Source organism: Phaenicophaeus curvirostris, chromosome 13, assembly GCF_032191515.1.
Source record: "Phaenicophaeus curvirostris isolate KB17595 chromosome 13, BPBGC_Pcur_1.0, whole genome shotgun sequence".
NCBI classification, from domain to species: domain Eukaryota; kingdom Metazoa; phylum Chordata; class Aves; order Cuculiformes; family Cuculidae; genus Phaenicophaeus; species Phaenicophaeus curvirostris.
Genome location: NC_091404.1, coordinates 13,903,584 through 13,922,739, shown reverse-complemented (window position 1 = coordinate 13,922,739; position 19,156 = coordinate 13,903,584). Strand labels below are relative to the sequence as shown.

Below are 19,156 nucleotides of genomic sequence, written 5' to 3'. Positions count from 1 at the left end.
ACGTGTAACATTGGCTTTGGGGCGAGTGGGGATGCAGCCCCTCAGCAAGCGGCTGCAGCGGTGGCTTTGGGGACAGGGCGGGGGTGTGACGGTGGCTCTGGAGACAGAAAGGACGCAGCGAGGAGGTGTCGGGATGGCTTGGGGGACACGGGGGGCACGGCAGGGACGTGTGACGGCGCCTCGGGGAGCCCGCGGCCCCCCGGCCCCGCACGTGCCGGCCGCGCCGGGGCCGGGCCCGCTCGGGGCGGCGGCGCGGCCGGCCGGTTGCCATGGCAGCAGCCAGGCGGCGGCGCGCGCGCGGGCCCGGACCGTACCATGTGCGCCCGCCGGCGGGGGAGCGGGGGGGGGGGGAGAACGGGCGGGCGGCCGGCGCAGGGGCCACGACGGCGGCGGCTGCTGCTGCTGCTGCTGCCCTGCTTGCTCCGCCACGGCGGGCCCGGCGACCAGGAGCCGCTGCGTCAATGTAACGGCGGCGGCGGCGCGGAGGGGAGCAGCGGGTGGTGTCGGTGGCGGGGAGGGGGGCGCCGCTGAGTGGCATTCCCACGCCGCGCGTGGCCACCGGGCGAAGGGGGTGGGTGGGAGGCGGGAGGCGGGGGGGGGGAGGTGTTAAAATGGCGGCGCGCGGGCGGCCCCCGCGCTAACCCGGCCCCGTGGCTCGCCCCGTGCCGCGCCGCCTGGCACGGAGCGGCCCCCGCGCTGAGGTAAGGCCGGGCCCGGCTGCCCCCGGCGGGGAGGGGACAGCGGGCACGGGGACGGCTCTGTCGCCCTGCGAGGTTGGGGATGGGGACAGCGAAGGCTCTGTCGCGCTGCGGGGCTGGGGACAGCGGGGTTGGGGACGGCTGTGTCGCTCTGCGAGAGCGGGGCCAGCGGGGCTGGGGACAGCTCTGTCGCGCCACGGAGGCGGGGGCGGCTGTTCTGGTGCCGGGGCCCCGCTGGCCGCTGTCCCGGGCTCCTCGCCCCTTTGTCTGCGGGCGCCGAGGGAGGCAGCCGGCATCGCCGGGGGTGCGTGTGTGTGTGTGTCTTTGCCGTCTTTAAAAAATAACACCGAAAAACCCCGCAGCAAAACTAATTTTTGGAGCGCAGAGTGCTGCGGGCGCTGCGTGACCCACCAACGCCTCGTAGCGTAGTGAGGTGCCTGCTCGGAGCAGGCTGGAAGCGGACTTTGGCTCCCGAAAAAGCAGCAGGGGCTCTCTGGAGGCTCCCGGCTCGCTCCTCACAGCAGGGAGAGGGGCCCGAGCGCAGGGGAGGTGTTTTTTTCCTTTTTTTCCTCCTTTTTTTTTTTTTTTTTTGGACTCTTATGAAGACATGCGCATTTGTTCATTCTTGCCACCGCACTGGAGTCTGCCTAGAAACAAAGAGCATAGCCTGCGAAGTTGATGCTGGCTCTGAAAGTGTCTGCCCTTTATTTTTTTTTTTTTCTCCTCATTTACTTGTGCCATAGTTAAAAGCCTCGAGATATTTCCTTCTTTTTTTTTTTTTTTTCCCATGTGCATGCTGATGAAAACCTGCCCTTCTCCCCTCCTCCCAGCTTCTCTCCCCTCGACCCTACCAGGCCAGTTCTACGCATTTCAGAAAGTGCAGCCATGACAGACAGAGCAACTTCTCCCATTTTCACCCAGCCCCGTGGTGTGACAGTTCGCGGGAGGTGTGCCTTCCAGCGGGGAGCCACCCCCTTGCTGATTCATCGTGGAGCGATGGCCGGACAACTCGTCCGCCTTGGGAACAAAATATTCCCCTGTAGAGCATGAGGCGAGGCGCAACGCAAGTAAGAGACCTGTTAGCATTCGGCTCAGGCGCGGGCCAGCGGTTGCAGGGAGCAAACCTTTCCCTTTCATGGCAGCGGGAGCTGCAGATGCGGTTTTGAGCTCGCAGGCGAGTCGTGCGTTGCTCTAAGGAGCATCCCCTGCCTTTGAGGTAGTGAAACTCAGAGGGCCTCGTCCTGCAGCTTCTGCTTCTCTCAAAACTCCTTTCTTGCGTGGATAGGCTCTGTGCGAGATCGGCACCCGGCTCGGGGAATGACCTACGAATTCATGGTATTGTGCAGCTGTGGTTATTAGCAGTAATCCTGTGGCATGTTTGCACAGACGAGCGTGTGAGTAGTAGTGTTGTGTCTGTGCTGTTTGTCTGAAACTAGTTGTTCGTTTTGCACTGGTGAGAGTCATTGCCTTCATTACTGCAAGGAAATAATGACTTTACCTTTGGGGGGGTTTTGTCAGGTGCTGAAATGTTGCAAAGTGTCCCTGCCTTTATTCAAAGGATGCCAGAAATTATGGGAGTGAGCAGTTTTGAGCAGGGGTGTATCAGGCAAGAGTAAATTGCAGCAGTTGTTGGACACGTAATGTGATCCTGTAATTAGAGCGAGGTAATAGTCTATACCACATTGAAACTATCGAGTGTCTGAGTTGGAGCAGCCTGAATTAAGCTAGTTCTTCTGGGATTATGCAGAAGTAATGCAGTTAAAGTTTCCATACAGCAGCTTCCATGAGGTTGCAGAGGTCTTTTCCCCCTGTGGGTCCTCCTTGCGGATATTTTGCTTTTAAGGTAGTATGTGGAGGCTGCTTTTCATGTTGGAGAAGCACCTTATGTGGCGCAGTCCTGCTCCTTGGAGCTTTATTTATAGATGAAGGTCCAAAACATGCATCCTGGCCCTGGAGGGAGAAACTCCTGAAGGAAGGATTTAGGGGTTCAACTTTGCACAGAACTGAGGATTTAAAGGACTCTGTAATTTGGTCTTAAAACTTCCCTGCCACAACCATGCTCTATACCCACAAAAAGCTGTGTGTTAGCAAGTAGTCTGATGGAGACTCTGCAGGCTGTGGTCTTTCCAGCACTCCTGCCAGCAGGGCAGTGTCCTTGTAGGGCTCTTGGGTGGCTCTGGTTTGCTCTGGGGCTGTACTGGTGCAGAGCCGTGGGGGTACAGGCGTGCACAGGCCAGCCCGGGAGGCTATGCGGAGTTACTGTGTGTGGGCACCAGCCCTTCGCACAGATGCTAATTTCCCCTGGTGTGTGTGTATATTTATAGACATGGTACATATTTAAATGAAGTCATTTTAAAGGTGGTGATGGCCCAGAAAAGTTTGAGAGCTATTTTAGTGTCTGTGTGTTTCTCTTTGAAAGACAATGGACTGTGCAGAAGCTTCTAGGTATTATGGGATGTGCTTACAGCAGGAGAAGGTGCAGTCTGCTCTCAGGTGCAGTCAGCCAGAAGGGGCCAAGTTTTACGCCTGCAGCTGGTTCAGCCTGTATACAGCTCTAAGTCTGCTGCAGGTCTGCTGCTGTCTTCTAGGTGGTTTGGGATATACCGACAGGGGCCCAAAGCAGAGCTGGGGGTCAGCAGGGAAATGAGCACCTCAGTGCTGTAAGCTCTGTGCTGCTCAGCCTCCTGCAGCATGTGGCCAAGGACAGGAGAAGTCAGGGTGCCACATCCTTCCCACAGCTGTTGGGGAGTGAGGGATTCCCATGGAGAAAGAGGGAATGGATTTGTGGTGGCCGTTGCTCCCTCCCAGTGCTGGCCCATGTGCCATGGGAAGGCTAGTGACAAGTAGGGGTGCTTGGCAGTTATCTGTCTGCAGTGTTGGGGTGTTGCACATCCACATAGAGGATTTTCTAGTGACAGCTTCCACTTTGCAAGCAGTGTTGGCCTGCCTGCTCTGCTGTCTCTGTTGGAGAATGGCTAGCGTGAGGCTTAAATATTATTCTTAGATTTTTCAGAGACCTAGAATTTTCCTCCTGGGATTTCCCCATCTTACCAAGATGAATACAGGGACCTTAGTATTTTGCACTTTTGTTGACACCTGAAGTGAAGTTTTGAGAGGCTGTTCTGTGCGTTTAAGGGACTCTCAAAGTGAGACTTAAAATCTTGTGAGTGCAAACAAGGGGAGATTGGCTTTCTTACCTGCTGCAGTATAGTTTGCAGATCAATTTGGAAGCTGGTGCTGTGGTGGAAGAAGTGGTCCTGCTTCTTCAAGCCCTTTCCTCCAGTCTCTCCATTACCCTTATGGATTAATAATCTTGCATAATAACAAAAAAGAAAGCAGTGCTCATTTTAGCCATCGCTTCTTCCTTGGTTTGCTTCTCCATGACAGAAACAGTTCTGTTGACTTAAGGACCTGGAGTGCACAGGCAGGACAGGATGAGGCTGGACCGCTGCTTTTATTAGCAGCACTATCTTATGCTGAGTTAAAACTGACAGCAAAACTGCATTGCTAGTGTCTTGCAAATGGGTCTTTCTTCCTGCGCAAGTCAAACCACGGCTCTCCTAGTCATCGATGCCTGCAGCTTAGTCAGGAGCCTGAAAGCCAATGAAGATTTTCTTTGTGGCTCATGCAGGCACAGGTGATAATGATGAATCTGCAGGCAGGATTTGGTGACTGATGCCTGCAGCAGGACACTCCTGCCGTGCTGGTGGTGAGAGCTTGGCTTTGGCAGTGGAGCAAACCATTGTGTGACTCAGACATGTTGGGAAAGAGTACGCAGCCTTCCTAGCAGCAGGCTTTTCTGACTGAACATACTAGAAGTCACGTGTGGGAACTAAAATGCATATTAGAAATACGAGGCTGCACATAGAGAGGGAGGCAGCGCACTGAAAAGCAGAGTTTGCTTAGATTTCTGTTTGCGGATGTAGTCATAGGAGCTGTGGCTCTCTTGCAGGGTGCAAACATCCAGTCAAAGATGAACTGCCGCCTCAGACAGACGTGGCATCCTGCATTTGGGCTACGGAGGTCCAGTCTGTGAGCAGTCCACAGGAAAAATGTGGGAAATATCTTGCAATGTGATAGGGGCACTTAGTTGGGAAGCGATTGCAGCTTGGAAGTGTGTGTGTGTGGGGAGGATTTATTGAACAGCGTGTGTTTGCTCTTAAAATCCCTTAAAAGCTCTGAAGCTCAAGCTTGCTTGTTTTGCTGTGTTTGCCATATGTAATATTTCAGTGAGGTGTTTCAATTTAGTGTGGATGTGTTGATGCAGAAGTTGTTCCCTTGTAGGTGCTAGAGAACCAGTAATGCTCTAGTTTGCTTTTTAGACTGTTTTGTGAGTTTCTCTTTAACCAGCTTATTCCAGGCCTCTGGGCAGGGCACACATCCTTCTCTAGGGCAGTACCCAGGTCCTAATGTGTCCTATGGTTTAAGCACAGACTTGTTCTCTTACCGAAGCACAGTTTGTAAGCCGGAGCATTTATAATAACAAAACATTTGTAATTCTCTGTTCATCTTTAGTGCAGTATCACAGATACGCCAGACTTTGTACATGTGTCTGCTCCTGAAATGGAGTTCCTCCTTGTGCTCCCTAAATATAGAAATGGTATAAATGGATCCTTTTAGTTTGTTTTCTGTAGGTTCCTGTGTGTGTGCAAATTGCTGCTCCTGGGTAGATGATTTGCCTGAGTTTGTACTTACAATACGTTTGCAGTTGGGCACCTCTCGCCTGCTAAGCTGTGGCGGTGCGTGTTGTTCTTTGAAAAGGTGTGTATCCTCCCCTTTTTCCATGCCATCTTCCAGGAAGGCTTGTCTACCCAGAGCGATGTTATCTTCCCTCATTTTAAATGGTGTTAGCAGAATATTTTTTTTTTGCTTCTCCAGTCCTAATGCTCAGTACCCACCATGGGAATGAGTCGTCTCCTATTACTCACATGGAGCAAGTCTGTGGTTTGGCCTCCAAATTATATGGCCGTACTCAGCGAGGCAGAGCTCTTCTGGAGCTCATGTAAAGGTGCCAGGATCTCTTTGCCTGCTTGCTTTTTTTTCTTTCTCCTGAAAGCATGTAGGCTGTTAGTGAGCTGAAAAACCGGTGGCCTTCGGAGCTGGGTATTTTATGTCTGAGGGCTTCTGAATGCATAAAATCAGAGAGAATGTGTCTGTGTAATCCGATCTGCTCTTGAAAGCCTTGCAGAGGGCTGCGTGCTGCAGACATAAGCTGTGTCAATAAGAACTCTATTCACCCTCGGAAAACAGCCTCGTGATCGGGTTTGACTGGCAGGCTTCCTAAGGGAGGGCCTTTTTTTTGAGAAAGAACTCTCATTTTTTTGGCGGCACTTCTGCCTGTCTTTTCGGACTCCCGCTTATTGTTCTTGCCCTGGCGTGATTAACTTGGATGGTTTTGCTGGGAGGTTGCTGCGGTAGAGGGAGGGTTTCACGCAGCAGGATAAGAACGGGGCAAGGGGGGTTTCCTTCCTCACAGTGCAACCCCTCCACAAAAGCAGCATTTAGGCGTGCAAAGGTGACGGATTTAAAAGATTATAAGGTAGGACTGGAGGTCATTGCATGCAGGAGAGCATACTCATGACTGCACTCGGGATACCTCCTTGCAAAACAGCAGCACTAAACACCGTGCTTCTAAAAGTCTGGGATGATGATGCACAAAATGTGTGGTTCTGCATGTTTATGTGCTTTTTTCCTTCAGTCTTGCAGATGTCTTTGTTACCTAGAAGTGTCAATGGGTGAAATTTTGCTTTAGGTAATGCTGGCAATCATGTAATAATGGCTGTAATGTGCCAGCTATTATTTTTTAAAAAATTCACACAAGTCAAAAATCCTATTGTGCTTTATGGAGTATTCTGCACCTGGCATGTGACGTTTCAAAATCTTGTAGAAAAAAATCTACTTGAGCTAGTAAAAATTACGCTTATAAGATTTTCTGAAAGCAGAGTTTTAATCAGAATATCTGGTTCTGAGCTGCTGTTTGGTGTACAGCATTTGTATAAATGACATTTTCTGTTCTATTACATGTGTGATATTCAGTGGTTGCTCTGTAAAGGTCTTAAAGCCTTTCTCTCTGGCACTGAATTAACAGTTTTAATAAAAGAAATGCTGGACTGTCGGTTTTGCATGTGTGATTTTTTACTTGCAGGTCCCTTGGTCTGTCTCTCTCTGCCCCTTTTTTTTTTTTTTTTTTGGAGTCCAGCTTCTTACTGAAGTGATGGTTTGAAAATTAGCTCATCTCTCTTTCTTTTTGGGTTATTCGGGTAGCTGCAAATGAAAGCTTGAAAATGTAATTAGGATGCAATATGCACAAGCTCAAAAAACCCCCAAAAAAACGCCCAAACCCAACAAACCCCAAAGTAACAGTTAGCTATTATTTAAAAGAAATGCAATCATCTTTTGACCCAACTGAGGCTTGACTTAATTTCTCAGAATTTGGTGGTGATGATGGCGTAAAACCAAAATCAACTCCTGAAATATGCCTGTCCTAAGTCAGGAATTTGGCTGGTGAAAATTGACAGAGCCACTGAAAGAAGGGGACTCCCCTCACTGGGTGGGCTGATTCTGTGTGGTTTGCAAATGGGTGCAGCATTTGTGGCGATTCCTGACTCTACCTCTGCTGATTCCCCTTCCACAAAGGCCTGATCTTGCCTGCAATAGCTTTAATAACAAATTCTGACTGATTTAGTTGGCATTAGCCCCTGGGCAAGCAGTGTGTAGACCTGGGCGGCCATGGACAGGGCGAGTGTGGGCAGGAAATGCTCATTTCACTGCTGCTGCTGCTGCTCTCAAGGCGGGGAGGCCACAGCTGGGTAATTTGGTTTTACTTCCTATTCACAATCTGTTTGGGTCAAATGTAGCGGTGTTTTTCCATATTAAGATGTTTGACTTCATTCTGCAAGGCAGCAATATATTTCACACCGTGCACAGTGTACTACTTATATTTCAGACTTTTATTGCTGCCTTTGACTTTTAATTCAGATGGTGAAACCTTTATTAGTACCTTTTTGTTGCATAGACCTGCTTTTCAGGGAAAACAAGAAAGCTTTTTATTAATTTATTTCTTTCTGTTTCCCTTTCTTTCAAAGGAAAGAGCCTTTGAAATAGCTTGTAGGTCTTTAGCTGAGCGGAAGGAGCCAACAGGTCTGCCATGCTGGCTCCTCAGCAGGCTTGATGAGGACAACTCAATGTGCTTCTGCACTCCTTGGTCACAAGGGGATAAGGCTGCTGGAGTTAATTGAGATGCTGGGACTTAATTCATTAGTGCTTGTGAAGCATTTGGTGTTCTCTTAGTGGAAGGTCCTGGGACTAGGGTGATGTTGGTTGTACTGCACAAGGCTGTGATGCCAGGAGGGGTATGCGTGAGTTGATGGACCGGTTGCCAAAGCAGTCCTAAAGGCTGGAATGGTGAACTGCCTAATGTCCCTGGCTCACTGATGGGGAAACCTGCCCTGTAAAGGAAAACTTGCTCCTGCGGAAGAGTGTCACCTGCTCTGTGTTGTGGCTGGCTGTTGGGAGTTGTCCTACAGAACACAGGGTTAGTCCACAGCATGCAAAGTGTTACCGCAGGCCACCAGATAAAAAACTGATAGAGAAGAGAGGATTGGGCTCTTCCGTGGATGGGCTGGGTAGCAAAAGGGCATCGGGTTTCTCTCCTCAGAAATTGGTCAAAACTCTTCATCAGTGCTGTTCACTCTTTTTAATCATGCCACTTGGTTGTAGGATCTCCTACCCTGTCTACAGCCAGTGAGTCAGGATGGATAGATCTTTTTATAGCCGTACCAGGTATCCATGGGATCCTTTAAATTACAGTCTGAATGTTTAAAAATAAATTATAATAAGCAGTGCTGGCCTAGGGAGCTTGTGTTGCATCTTCAGGTATGTTTCAGTGAAGTTGGTTTTGAGATACAAAATGAAACAGTAGCGTGGTGGCATCAGTGGGGTTACAGGTGGTTTGTTCTTCCTCAAAAGCCTCCATGTGCTGGTGTTTTTTTCTGACAGAGGAAGTCAGAGTGCAGAACTGTCTTGTGAAGTGCCTCCATGCCCTTAGGTAGACTACCCAGGCTTTGGCACTGGCATCTCCCCCTTGCCTTTGTACCCGACTCCTGGATCCACAACCAAAAGCCTCCATCCTAGGTCCTCAGCTCATTCTTCACACCAAGTCCACCACCCATAAATTCAGCTTGACCAATTACTCAGTGAAACACGTAGTGTGACAGCTGTGGTGCCTGTCGTTGAGCACAGCCTTGGTAACGAGCTAATGTTGTCTGTGCCCTGAGCGCCTAGGCGTGGTCTGGCTAATGCAGCAGCACTTTTCATGTGGTGCTTGAGGAAGGTACTCTACAGGTTGTGTAAATGAAGCTGACTAGAGTGGGCTGCTCTCCTGCAAGAGAACAGTGAACCCCTCCCCTCCTGCATATTTGCAGTGAGGTGACACCTTCCCTGCCTCCTCTGGATGCGACCAGCCTCCTCCACCCTGCTCAAAATTGCAGTCAGATTGTTCTCACTCCTCCCCTGCCTGCTCTATGTACCCCTGTGGCTGACTTTGCTCCTGTTATTTTGCTCCATCTTCAGTTTGCTGGTGCTGACGTGAAAAACGTTAAATTCCTAGAGGGGTAGTGGGGAGCACTGTCTTTGGTCTGAGACTGAACATTCACGAGGAGCAACCCAAATCTAAAAATCAAATATTGGTCACCAGTGACAGATGCTTTTCTCTGGGCCCCTTTGCCTGTGACGTGCAGTGATGCTGTGGTGTGGCCAGGCTGAAGAGCGGCTGCCTCTTCCTGGCAGAGCCCTGGGCTGAGCAGCATTTGCTCCTTCTATGGGTGTAACGCTGCTGAGCTGGTGAGACCTTCCCTTTGCCAGTTGATAGGCAAAAAAAAAGCCATTAGAGGTGCAGAACTTGTTTGCGGAGTTATGCGGCAATTACCCAAAAAAAAAAAAAAGGGCTGTTAGGATGCTTGTTAAATTAACACTACAAATGCTAGCACCACAAAACTGCCAAGGGGAGAAGTCCATTATGGTGATTATAGTCCAAATGTGACATCTTTGTGATAGGCAGAAAGTCAAGCTGACTACATATGGGAGCGATACTGGGAGGAAAGTAACAAACTTAATATTCTGAATGATAGGAGAATGAATTTAAATTTATTTAATGTCAGTAATCTTTGTACTATTAGCCATAATCTGCTTCTGAGAAGCACACAGACTTGTATTTTTTTTCCCCTTTCTCTATAACTGCATTAATAAGAACAGTGTTTCTCCTGACCTCTGCCTATAAAACTGAGCTCCCGAGAGTACAAATTTTTCTTCTGCACTTTTGCACAGCATCTGCAGGTAGTGAAAGCTGCCACAAATAAATAGCAGCACTAGAAGCAGGCTGCTGCAGTCCCAGATCACTTAGGAAGCGTCCGATCCTGCATGCTGCTTACAGGAGGGTGGAACTAGAGCTGCAGTCTTATTTCGGGCATGCTGGTGTTTTTAGGACAGCCTTAAACCTGCACGTTGCCGAAGTGTTTCTCAGCAGAGTGATCTTGGGAGCAGGCCTGCTAGTGAGGAAAGTCAGAGAGGATGCAGGCTGCAGTGTTTTTGGATATATGTCTCTCTGGGGGATGTACTGGAGGAGAGGTATAGAGCAGACCTATTGATGTACTTGATGCAGTAATGTTAGCTGGTGAGGAGGTGAGACTGGCCTTAAGACTGTTCTTTGAGCCTTTAATGTGGGGAGAGAGTGGCAGGGCACAGTACCAATGTCCAGCACCTTTGGGTGGGAGGTTATCATGATCAACTTCGTGCGTCTCCCTGTTCTAAGGGAAAGAGCTGGTACATGCACGTTTGCTTACATTTCAGCAAGAATGCAATGTTGCTCATCCTGGAGATTCAGGCAACTGAAATGAGAGAGGGAGAGAGAATTAAAGCATGAGATCTGCTTGCTCATGACCTGAATCCCCCTAATCACAGCCTCGCGTATGTGAAGGTCTTAGTGGGTTGAGTAGAGGGCATCTCCACACAAGAAGTACATCTGCACGCTGCATTCCAGAACTGGAGCTTGATTGTGATGAAATGTAGTTGTAAGGGCCTTAAACCTCACCTTAAACCAGACTGTCTGTGTGTGACATTGCTTCCCCTGCGGCAGTCATGCAGTAGGCGCCTCAGTGCAGATAGTTGTGTGCTACAGGAGCTCCCCATCCCCAGGACACCTCCTCTGGGTGCCAGAAGTGCATCCCAGTGAGTCTGGGCCTTCTGGAAACCATCCTTAATTGATGGACTTGGATTAGAGCCTTAGTTGTATTTAATTTAAGCTTTGTGCTGCTACTTTCTGTTCTTTAATCTGGGAAGTAACATTGAGGCAGCTCATGCAACAGTATGCCTACTTTCACTGACCCTGTAATTTGCTTTTGACCTGTTTTTCGCAGGGTGCCCCGCGAACACCAAGGCAGTGGCAATCCCATGCTTTCAGCTTCGTGTTGAGTTTATTCCAGCTTGCAAGACTGCAGCCAGCGATGTAAGGCTAGCTGGTTTTTCAAGTAGATGGCTAAACTGAAAAATCAATTTCTAAAAAAAGAAAAGGAATTTATTCCACTTTGGGTAGCTTCAGCATAAAAATGAAAATATTGTCAGCACATTTAGGGCATGGAGGTGAAGGGAAGAGTAGGGTTTTTTTGTGGAAAGATACGTAGTTTGCTTATTTATTAAATGAGAGGTAGAGATGTTTCAGCTGAGGAGTAGAGGAAAAAAAGAAAAGGAAAAACAATGGTGGGAAGAAGCGTAGTGCTCCTTGCCTTTTGCAGAGAAATGCTTCAGTTTTTGTTTTGATGTATTCTGGAAATTCAGATTAGTCTGTAAAACTGAATAAATAATTTCTCTGAAAAGCAATGCCTACCTTGCACTCATAGCACATATAAAGGCAGATTAAAGTATTTCATGAAAGGTCTTTAAAAGCACCTTTAGCCCAAATCCGTGGTAATGTAAACTTGAGGGAGCATCTCTGATTTTTCTGTTACCTGAGGAACTGACTTTCATCTTGTTTTTAATCTTTATTCTTCTCCCTCCCCTTGTCCCCTTGTGATATGAAAGATGCGTCTGTATGGAGGATTTCTTGCAGCACACATTCAAGGTCTGATTCAGTGCTTAGAGAATTTGATCTGTAGACTCCTCCTGGTTTCAGTGGGGATTTGTTTTTACAGCTCCTGTGAACCTGGGAAGTATTGGTTCAGCGCTGTGTCAGATGCAGATAATTGGGGGTTTGAACATCCCCCACAAGCTCTTAAAGAAAACCCGATGTAAACGTCTTTGAGAGCAGAGAAATGCTTGTGTTGTTGCCCAAAGATTGAATCCACAGGTAGAGGCCTTCTTGGGATAAGCTGATAACAGATTAGTTGCTAATATCTAATTTGTGAGTTGATATTTCCACTGCTGCTATTGATATGTGACCGAGATTGAGATTGTTGGGTCACAAGGTGTACTGCATGAGCCAGATCCCACTCAGCCGTGATAGGATGTGTTTGGGCAAGACAGGACAAGCTGTTGTCCATCCACCTCCAGCCTGTGACTCCTGCATGTTGGCAACGCATGTTGGGGACAGCCAGGCACGAGCCAAGTGTGACATTGTGGAAGAGCCATCAGCTAGCTCTTACCTTGACCTTACTGTTGCAGCAAGTAGTTGGCTGTGCCTGGGTACAGTTCTCTTGGAAGGTGACATGGTAGCTGGTTGAAGTCCTTTGTCTTCAATTAGTGCCCTGTTTTGATGTCTTGTGTTTCTGGTGAAGGATGAACAAATGCTCCAGGCCAGGTTGGATGGGGCATTGAGAAAGCTGATCTGGTGGAAGGTAGCTCTGCCTGTGGCAGGGGTGTTGAACTAGAGGATCTTTACAAACTATTTCATTATTTTCTAAACTTTAGACAAAGCTGGATCTATCAACGTGGCTATGGTTTCTGTGTTAGGCCAGGGCTGCATTTGAGGAAGCTTTGGGCACTGTTGGTTGAAGGTCCGTGCCCTGTTGGGTGAGCTCTACAGTAGGGGTTTACCTTGCAGAACATAAAGCGTGTGTTTCTCATTTGCTTTTTGGCTCTTGAACGTCTGTGTGTTTTTGAAGAACATGCAAGCAGCTCCAAGGGAGCTTCCCATCAATAATGGTAAGTGTTTGTGCAGCATGATCAAAAGAGCCTCCTGGCACTGCAGGCTGAAGAGAGGGATGGGCTGAGCGTAGACAGGCCCACATTGGAGCCCCAGTGTGTTCGTTGTGCCCTTAAGGTAGAGGATTAAGCTTGCAGAAGAGGAACGAGGTCAGGTCTAGACCAAGAAGTAGACTCTGGAGTCCAGCCAAGACTGCAAGTAAGGTTTTTTCCTGTAACAGCATCCTAGATGTGGCAGTTGTGTTGACTTAGCCGAAATGAGGCTGACATCTGTAGGTCAGGCCTGATTAAAAGGGAAGGAGGTTGGAGAATAGCTCTGTGGGGTAAAGAGGATTTAAAGATAACGGCAAGGGAGATGTGTGGCCCTTATTTGCAGAATTTAGTTTGGCCTTGGGAATCTTGCCTTGCCCGGGAACAGGGAGAAGCTGTTCCCCAGGTTCTTCATCAGCCCCCAGAGCACTGTGGCTGCTGTTCCCTTCTTCTCCAGTTCATAGGTGTCTTCTGAATTTGGATTGAAGACTTTTTTGGATAGAATTCTTAAGATTTCCTCTTGTACTGTTCAAGGGGAACCTTCCACACAAGCCACTGTCTTGCTGTAAAACCCTACCATGAAGACAACACCCGCTCCTCCCTTTCATATGTTAGAAGGCTAAGTGTCCGGGTCTGTTGCTTGGCGCAGATGAAAGGCACTGTATTGCTGAGCATCGTGAGCCAGAGGCTGCTTCAGAAAATGTTTCTGTGCTCCTTCTGAACTCTGTTGCGTCTTCTTGCCCCCACCTCCATTTGGGCTGGTGTTTGAAGATGCTGGAGACTGTCTCTTTGCTGAGAGAGGAGGAGGAGGATGGCATTTGAGAAGCAATAACCTCTGTGCTTTAGCAGCATATCGTGCCCAAAACTGCAGTTCGTGATCGCTAGCTGCTGATTAACTTGCACAGTGAGTGTGTTGCTTTCAGAGGTGCTTTGACACTGAGGGTCTCTGTCATTTGAGATGCATAACCTGAGGCACAGAGAGGTGAGTTGGCACTGCCAATAGTAATGTGAAGTAATATGTCATTGCTGGAGTTGGGAATGCAATTCATCGGTTTTTCTTGCTTGGAGACCTTCAGGGGCTGGTCTGCTCTTCTGATTTTTCCACCATGATTCCTTTCAGTGGAAAAATGGCTTATTTGATTAGATGAAAACTTCTGTGGTAAAAATCTGAAAGGAAAAGGGTGCTTGCTACTCCATGAAGCAATAGTTTAAGTGAAAAACTTAGCAAGATAAAAATAGAAAATGACTTTATGGGGAAAGTACTCACTTCCCTACTGGCTCTGCTGGGCAGCCTTCATCTGTGAGGAGGTGGAGAAATTACCCTCTGCTCCCTTGGACCACAACCAGCCCTGGTGGTTTTCCAGTGAAGTAACTAGTTACGTCAAGGCTGCACTTTAGCCCTCTACATTTAAGGGATACAGGAATCCATAGGAAAACTTAATTTTAAATCCTGCCAGGTGTGGTTTCCCTCCTTGTAGAACCTACAACTTGCACAGCGCTGTATTGTGAAGCACACAACATGTTACGTGGCGAGGTTATTCGCATTCAGGTAGTCGGTCCAGCTAAGCAGCAGTGATACTGTGGTGACCACTCACATCAATCCATTAATAACTTTTGTACTCAGGGAAATAATGGCATAAGCACTAGTGCCCTTGCATAGAGTTCTGGGCTTCTCTGTCAGGAGACTGGCAATTACTTGATGATTTTCTAGAAAGTAAATTATCTCAGCTGTCATTGTAGTCCCTAAATTCATTTTCAGCTGTGACAAGAGCTAGGATTTGAACCCGGGTCCCCAAAAGTAAAACGCAGTTAATTAGCCCACTCCATCATGTAGCTGTTTCTCAGTTAACAAAGGCAGTGCCTTCAACCAGACAGTTCTTGCTCACAAGTGATGCTAACCTTTTGAGCTGTAGGTATGGCAGAGTGTGCTTGCTCAGAGCCTGAAGTCCTTGTTTGCATCCCTTTTCAGCAGTGCTTCTTAACCCCTCTGCACAGCCCCATTGTAATGCTGCCAGTCTCCAGTTGAGATACTTCTGGCACCAGTATGTGTTTTAAGCTTGAATGATAGTTTGTGTTACAGCAGTGGCTGTGGGGCCCTGCCAAGGTCAGAGTCTGATGCAGAGTAAAGGGGGAGAGGATTTGTATCCGGAGGAGTTTGTAGCTCTCAGGGCAAATACAGGTGATGCAACATTAGTGTTATTGACTGTAACTTGTCATCAGGGTTCAAGCAGCTATCAGATGGGCAAAGGGAGATGGTCAAAACTGCTTGGTTTCTGAGCTGGAAGAAGGATGCGTGAGCCCTTGTCTGGAGTCCTGACTTGCTGTTCCCATCAGACCAGATCTGCTCACTGCCTGGCAGCTTGTTTACATCAGGCAGTGATAAGCAAGAGCTCCACTGAATGCTGCTGTGGTAGATCAGGTGTGGTGAGGTGGAGCTTGAAATAAACTAGCAAGAAAGAACAACTGCTGTCACTGGGGTACTCTGCTCTGCTTCTGGAAGAACCAGGGGAGGTGTTGGAGGTTTTTTCTTGCCATATCGCCATTGATTTGGGTTTAGAGGCTGGGGCAGGGCAGCGTGCTTTGTGAGCAGGGCAGGCTGCTGTGAAGTTTTCCTATGCTGCTGCTGCCCTCAGGTAGGGTGCTTACTTTGTTCTTCTGCAAACAGACTGCTTGGATTAAAGTTTGTTGACATTCAGTTGAGTCCATTGCAGTATCATGATGTTATACAGTTTCAAAATACTATTTTTCTTCCTCATGCAAATATTGAAATTTGACTTTGTCCCTGCAATGTCACAGGATTTAGTAAACTAAAGAGGGGGACAGTCCTTAACCTAGGTATAACCCTTGTCTGTAAGAATGTGTCTGCAGTAGAAAAAGCGTAGGGCCTTATTTTCATACCCTGGCATCTGTTTAGATCCACGCTGTTCAGTACTTGGCTGCTTCCTGAAATCTACACTTGCTTGTATTGTAATTCAGAGCTTGTGTGTGCAGGCAGTGCCATTTGGTTGAATGCAGTGCTTGCACAAAAAATCATCTGTATGTAGATACTAGACTGTGAACAGTGATGGCTGTGTGAGTGGATGGCGGGTCAAGACCCCCTGAAAATAGAAACATATTGATGTTGTAAGCAAAAGCTGTGGAGCATGTTTTCCTTGAAAATTGTTATTCAATATTGTCCTTGGTGTCTTTTGAATTAAACATACCACAAGAGTAGGTTTGCTGGAATTTTGACTGTTGTGGAGGATTGAATGTTGGGTAGTCATTATCCACAGCCAGAGAAGGTAGCATGACCTGCTGAACACACACAGGATGCATAGGCAGTAGCAGCAGGGAAATCTAAGACGAGAACGCATGGAAAAAATATGTACAAGGTAAAACTTGTGCGGCCAGCCCTTATGCAGCAAATAAAGCAAGGTCTTACTGACCTTGGCAGCTGTACAGGGCAGCCTTTGCATAAGAATGACTTGTGCTTAATATACCAGAGAAATTATTCGGGGACAAATATTCCTGTTTTCTGTGGCACTGGGGATGCTATCTTCTTCCATCTCCAGTTGCAACACAGAAACACAAATGCATTTCAGACAGGGTAAGAGGAGCACCTGACCCCTCCTCAAGCACTTCCAAGCCTGGAGAAGGAAGTGTAGTACTGTCCTCTTACTGAAGCTGGAACCTTCCAGTGCTTTATTGCAGCTGCCTTTGAGAGCTGGCAGTGAATGGGTATAAAGGCAGTGTGATGGACGTCTTCCTTAATTAGTCCATGCACTTTGTGTCTGCTAATAAGGGATCTGCTAAACTCCGGGATCAGAGAAATGCTTTGCTTTCCATGTTGTGCTGTGGTGAGGCAAGCAGAGGAGCCTAGATCTGCAGGCTGGTTAAATGCCAGGAGATACTGAGCCAGTAAAACTTTGCTTTCCCTGGTAGACCTGTCAGTATTTCCTGTGCCCCAGTGCTTGTCTGCAGCTCTTGCACAGGCCAAGCCTAGCTCGCCTGCTGCTCAGCGTGGGCAGGAGTTATGATGGAGCCTATACACGGTGGCTTCCTGCATCAGAGCCTGGTCACCCTCCAGCCAAGGTGGGGGTGGGACAGATGGATGGTGAGTCTCTGCTCCCCACGTTTTGGGGCCAGGCCAATCCCTGTGCTGCCACTGGGCCCAGGTCTGTGTCTGCGCATAGCTGTGGTGGTGTTGGTTACTAAACCTTGCTACTTACTCAGTACCACTGTTTTTTGTGGTTTTTTTCTTTCTCTTCCTCTCCCGCTGGTGAGATCAGACCTGTAAACTCCTGTGTTCAAGAGCAAAGCTGTCTTGAGAGTTTTAGCAGAACAAGGTCTCCAAGGTGTCTCTACTGGGAGGGGGACAGAGACGGTGTTTGTTGATATTGATCATGAGAAATGTAATTAACGTGGGTATAAAGTGTTAAATGTTAAATTAAAATGGGAGATTTAAAAACAGTCAATAGATCAATTCCAAGGCTGGGATGAAGTGCTCAGACTTTCAGACAATAATCAGATTTCCAATAAAATCTCCACTGTGTATAATCACAGGGGTTGAAATATTAAATCAGGTGTTAAGGGGGGTGATATTTAGATGATGCTGAAAGAGCTAAGGTCCAGACAGAAAGAGCCTTCCTGTCTGCAGGCAGAGCCCTTGGCTGGGCAGAAATGGTGTGGAGATTGGGATGTACTGACCTAGCAACTAAAACTGCAAAACAAGAGGGATGATGGGAAAGCTGGAAAAATCCATACTGCAGCACTGAACATCTGCCTGGATGGAGATGAGACCATTTGGACCTGATAGCTCCCTGTAGCCTGATTGCACTTCTAAGACCTTGGCCCAACAGACGGCTGTGCCAGAGGTCCTCTTGTTAGCAAGTCAGCCTTCTAGAGGAGTAAGGACACAATGTTAAAATCCACTCCAGCAGCAAGTACTGATGTACAAAAGACTTGCCAAGAGTTAAGAATACTGATTACCAGCTGCCACCCTGTTTCAGTGATATCCCAGCTAATCAGTAAGACCAAAGGCATGCGATTGATGTTTTGTTGAGAGGTGGAGTAGCAGTTAAGGAGTTAAGCAGTTAAGAAGTTAAACTCAGCTCTGCTGCCAGTGAGATATATGAGGTGTCCTAGGACAGGTGGCGTTTCCAGGACTTTTCTTTGAAGTTCATATTTTTCCCTCGCCCTATAATCTGTGAAGAAATAAGCAGAAAGGACTCCAGATTAGCAGCTCTCTAGTTTAACTGGTGTATGAGTAATGACACCAAACAAGTCCTGCTGTAGGGGCAGCATCAGGCTTTGTTCTTCCATTCAGCTTAATTTTCTGATGCTGCGAGCAGTGCAGGAGGCTGTAGGGAGCATCCATTCCCCAAATGCTCTGATCCGTAAAGGAATAATTCAGAATATGGGATAGACATAGTATGTACTGTGGGCACTGCACCTGTCAAGGTAACATTACCATGAGATGGAGGGTAAAAAACACTTCTTTGTTAGATAAGATAAACAACCTGGCTCATTTGCTCCGGGTACTTGTTTGCTAACCTTGTCCTATACCTGTGATGTGATTATCTGTGAAGACCTAGCTGTAAGGCTCTCCAGAACCTTGAAAGACGCATGTTTTAAGAGTACCTTCTCATCTTGTTTTATAATCCCGGGGCAGCCTCTGCTGTGTTCCTGAGGTTTAAATGCTGATTAGGTTAATGGATTGTAATGTAACCCCACCCAGCTGGTCATCAGTCCCTTGAAAATGCCTTGCTATTATGATCATTATTGCTTAATTGCAAGCCCTGCCTTGCCCATGGATTGAGCCAGGCTCGAGTTTACCTTGCTTCTTGCAGAACAGGAGGGTGAAGAGCAGGCAGGGAGGTGTACGTAGAGGAGCACTTTCTTGGAGTTTCTGTATAAAAGTCTCTAAAATTTCCACCGTGGTGTGGCTGGGCAGAGGTAACCTGATCTTTCGAAAAGTGCCTTTGTGCTGTAGCTCACGGAAGAGCTTCCTTATGAACAAAGCCTGGATGCAGGTTAGTTGTATTCAAGGCCACTGATGATTTTTTTAATTGTAGACTTTCTCCCAAGTGTGGGGTTGCAAATGAGACTTGGTGTGTTGAGCTCTCAGAAAGAACTGGAAAGTGTGGCATTTCATCTTGTGATTCCTGTGTCCCTTTGTGTAAGAGGAAACTAAGCTTTGTAAAGTGCTGTGCATAGATTTTAACTTCATTGCTGACAGTACAAGTCCCTAAAAGGATGTGTCTCGGAAGAGTCTGATGCTCAGTCTGCAGCATATTGTAAAACCAGCTGAGGGAAAG

At 47.8% G+C, this 19,156-nt stretch overlaps 1 protein-coding gene across 9 annotated transcripts in view; it reads left to right on the top strand.

Annotated features, from left to right (window-relative positions):
• Nucleotides 1-355: 355 nt before the first annotated feature.
• MBNL3 (muscleblind like splicing regulator 3) overlaps nt 356-19,156 on the top strand; it is an 89,211-nt gene continuing 70,410 nt past the window's right edge. For 7 of the 9 annotated variants that reach the window (XR_011338371.1, XR_011338370.1, XR_011338369.1 and 4 more), the window contains exon 1: nt 356-463. The gene's annotated coding sequence lies outside the window, so the exon portion shown is untranslated. Of the gene's footprint in view, nt 464-595; nt 702-1,677; nt 1,766-19,156 lie in introns of those variants that run through there. The other 2 variants (XM_069867630.1, XM_069867631.1) reach the window with 2 other exon arrangements.